Source organism: Ursus arctos, unplaced genomic scaffold (genome assembly GCF_023065955.2).
Source record: "Ursus arctos isolate Adak ecotype North America unplaced genomic scaffold, UrsArc2.0 scaffold_37, whole genome shotgun sequence".
Classification (NCBI taxonomy): Eukaryota; Metazoa; Chordata; class Mammalia; order Carnivora; family Ursidae; genus Ursus; species Ursus arctos.
Window position 1 is genome coordinate 9,858,086 of NW_026623053.1, and position 4,234 is coordinate 9,862,319.

General features: G+C 38.7%; 1 pseudogene; it reads left to right on the forward strand.

Moving 5' to 3' along the window:
• The first annotated feature begins 2,699 nt into the window (after positions 1 to 2,699).
• On the forward strand, positions 2,700 to 2,795 carry LOC113266249 (small nucleolar RNA U3; annotated as a pseudogene).
• Positions 2,796 to 4,234: the final 1,439 nt, after the last annotated feature.

Genomic DNA, 4,234 nt, shown 5'->3' on the forward strand with positions numbered 1-4,234 from the left:
CGGAAGTCCTAAGGGCTATCTAGGACATCTTTACCTTAGATTATTTCTCTCCTAAATCATCGATAATAGAAGCCCTAGGCATTGTGAAGTAAACCCTGACTCTAAACAGACTCTAAGGGGTATCATTTTCGTGGTTCAGTTAACAAGAGAAGTGAAACTCACACCATTATTTGACTGACTTAAAATGTATCCTTTTTGTGTTTTAAGTTCTCCTACCCCATGTATTCGCCATTATTTGGCCGTTAGCATTCTCCTTGAAACTGTCCTCCTCTGTCTGTTTCTCCTCTTGTTCGCTGTGACATTTTTTTTTTTTTTTACACCATAGCTTCTAGCTATCCCTCAACCACAAAGGTAGTCGAAGCAACCTCCAAAAATACCAGCTCCCAGGAGCTGTTAGTTCTGTGCTTAGAGTATAAAACGGGTCTCAAGCCTGGGTAATAACTGAATTCATGAATCTCAATTCCCAGATGACATTAATAGCAGCATAGAGCAGGAAGCAGAGTTATGTTAATTTCTGCAGGTAATGTGTGAAAGCAGATAGGGAAAGCTTGAAAGGTCAACATCTGCTGTCATGCAGGAGTGTTGCAAAATGTGATTGGCCAGTAAATGTCAACACCATGTTCTAAAATCTACATGCCACCCCTTCAATTTAATCTTAGCTTGCAGCCCAGCTAACAATCATGCAGCATGTTTCAAAAGCCCTTGAATTCTAAAATGGAATTGTATGATTGCATTCCCATGGCAATAAGACACCTGTAAATTACAAACTTGTCATTTAATCAGCATAAATATAGGGAGTTTGTGCAACCACCAGAATTTTTTTCATATCTATTTTCAGGGAAGGCTGAAGACCTCTTAATGATTATATACCGTAACGGACTGCAGGTCTAACTGTTGCCATGGTATTATGTACTTCTTTTCTTTTAAAGAAGTGACTGGAATGTAGAGCAGATAATGAATCTAATTGATTGTCTCCTGCTCCACACAGATATACTTTATATTCTCTCCCTTTTGTGCTCTTTCTCCCTTTCACTCCAGACTGGATTCACAGGTATACATTTGTTCAGTGACAAGAATGGCTGTTATACAGAGCAACTCCCACCTTATAAAAAGAAATAAATATAAAATAATCTGCTTTGAAAAATATCTATAATAAAAGAGTATATGTATAAAGAGCATAGGAGAAAATATTAGCATTCACCGCACAAACTGTCAGTTTAAATCAATGAAGAAGAAGATAATGGGATTTTTTGATGAACAAAAAGTATATAGTCGGTGCACTCATAGTGTCCAAGGTTATGTATAACAAGTTCTCTTTAATTTAATATGAACTTAAGTTAGTGAATCTTAAGCTTTCCAGATACACAAATTCAATTAGTCATTAGCATATTTGATAGGTAACTGGGTTTTTAGATTATAATTATTAACACACATTTGCCAACTGGATCCATTTACAACACAAAACACAAAATTTAATACAATTGACATCTATTCTCATACCATTTGCAAATACACCAAAAATAGAATTAATTTTTTTTAGTTGATACACAATGCCACATTAATTTCAGGTGTACAGCACACTGATTCAACTTCTCTATATGTTATGCTCACCACAAATGTAGGCTATTACAATATCATCTGTCACCAGACTATTACAATATCATTGACTGTATTTCCTACATAATGTCTTTTATTCACGTGACTTACGCATTCCATTACTAGAATCCTGTATCTCCCACTCCCCTTCCCCCATTTTGCTTATTCCTCCACCCCCCTCTCCCTGGCAACCATCAGTTCTCTGTCAAAAATAACATTTTAATAGAGGTGTTATAGTTTGGGTAATTATTTTGGATAGAATCATAAATGGCTTCAGAGTACCCCGTCTTTCCCCATACAAAATAGACTTACAGACCTGAGATAGCAGAAAAGGGGTCCTGATGTGTTTCTTTGAATGAGATAAAAATTTATAGATGAGTGAATTTAGTCACTGGAGAGATTTGGTCAGAGCCACACAATCTGGTGAGCAGACTGGCTGGGTCTGTTTTTCTGACTCCTCGTTGAAAATTCTGGCTCCTTAGAATTCGGGTAACATTTTTACATCTCTCAAAATAACAATAAATTTTAAAAGAGATAACTTTTTCCTTTTTATTTTTTTATCTTATTTATTTTTTAAAGATTTATTTTTTTAAAGATTTTATTTATTAGAGAGCATGAGCAGGGAGGAAGAGGAGAAGGAGAGGGAGAGGGAGAAGCAGACTCCCTGCTGAGCAGGGAGCCTGGCCCGGGGCTCCATCCCAGGACCCTGAGATCATGACCTGAGCTGAAGGCAGATGCTTAACCCACTGAACTACCCAGGCACCCCTATTTATTTATTTTAGAGAGAGAGAGTGTGTGAGTGGGGGGAGGGGTTGAGGGAGAGGAAGAGAGAATCCTCAAGCAGATTCCCCGCTGAGCAAGGGGCTTGATCCCAGGACCCTGAGATCATGACCTGAGCCAAAATCGACAGTTGAATGCTTAACTGACTGAGCCACCCAGGTGCCCCAACTTTTTCCTTTTTAAAAGGAAATGGAGACAGGTGCACATCCCCTGAGTGACTGCTTACTGTCTTTAAGTTATGCAGGAGCATAAATGGTGTGCTCACGGTTAATGGGTTAGGTACTCCTATCAGGGTTTACAAAAGTTTAGATTAAAAAACAACAGAGGCTGTACTTTCAGGGATCATTTCTATAGTTCGTTACTAGAGAAGGTTCTCTGAACATGTAGAATATCCAAAAAACAAAACCAAAAACATTGTTTTAAGTAAGGACCACCAGGGGCGCCTGGGTGGCACAGCGGTTAAGCGTCTGCCTTCGGCTCAGGGTGTGATCCCGGCATTACGGGATCGAGCCCCACATCAGGCTCCTCCGCTGGGAGCCTGCTTCTTCCTCTCCCACTCCCCCTGCTTCTGTTCCCTCTCTCGCTGGCTGTCTCTATCTCTGTCAAATGAATAAATAAAATCTTTAAAAAAAAAAAAATAAAAAATAAAATAAATAAATAAGGACCACCAGATAGAAAATACTGAATTATCACAAAACCCTTTGATTTTATTGACAACTTAAAATACAAATTTAATTCCTGCCTGTGAATATGTGAAATGTATTTTCTTTATTTGACTGATGCTATGCTATTGAAGATAAAGCACTGGTTAAGGATGCCCACTTTTTATTCTGCTCAAACACTTGTTAAGCACATACATTAATCAGCACAGCTTCCTACTTTCCACCGTGAACTAGTTGGACAGGCTTTTAATAATGCTGAGAAACCCTTTAGTCACAGTGCGAGTGGGACGTTGACTCCCTACTGTTGGCTGTGGAACTTTGGGCAAGATGAGCCATACAGGTTGTCCTTTGCCAGTTTGTCTAATTCAAGAGTATGTCACCTCCCTTTCATGCTTAAACTAGTAGATGTTATGTATGAATATATAGTTGAATGAATCAATATGAACAATGCCACATTTTACAGAAATCTTAATAATGCAGCTATACATGGGGCAGAAAGTGCGTAGGACCAATGACCACTACACAATGGCATCAGCAAAATATTGTCGAAGACAAACCAGACGTAGCCATCCCATTCAGTCTGATAAAGACTTTGATTTTCATTTTCAGCAACAAAGGGTAAGCTGGTTCTCCAATTCAGGGGGATAGGACCACCAGATAGAAAATACTGAATTATCACAAAACCCTTTGATTTTATTGACAACTTAAAATACAAATTTCAGAACTGGAACTGAATCTGAGAAGATCGAAAAAGGGCCTCTTTGAAACCACAATCATACAGCCGAGTGTTACCGAGGTCCTTCATTGTTTGAGGGAGGTCACCGGGGCTGGCACTGTTACCTCAGCCACAGCATTGAACTTTTTACTAGTAAGGAAGCAAGAACTACTGTTGAACTCAATTCCCTCCAAACAGGAATCATTTTAAAAACAAGTGTCTTTTCCTCATTTGAATATAAACTAGACACCAGGGCTTAGGTTCATGTCCTCAGTTAAGAGTTAACCTTGATACAATTCCAGAGGCCCTCTTTCAAAGGGTGTCAGGGCAGTGTAGGAAATCATAAAATTCTAAGAGGTTTTGATCATTGCACTGCTTCTCTTCCCCACATTTAGTTTATCACATAAAGAATTTGCCCATGGGGATTTTTCAGACTGAATTGGCAAGTATGAAGTTTTAATGATTCCAACTAAATCAGGGA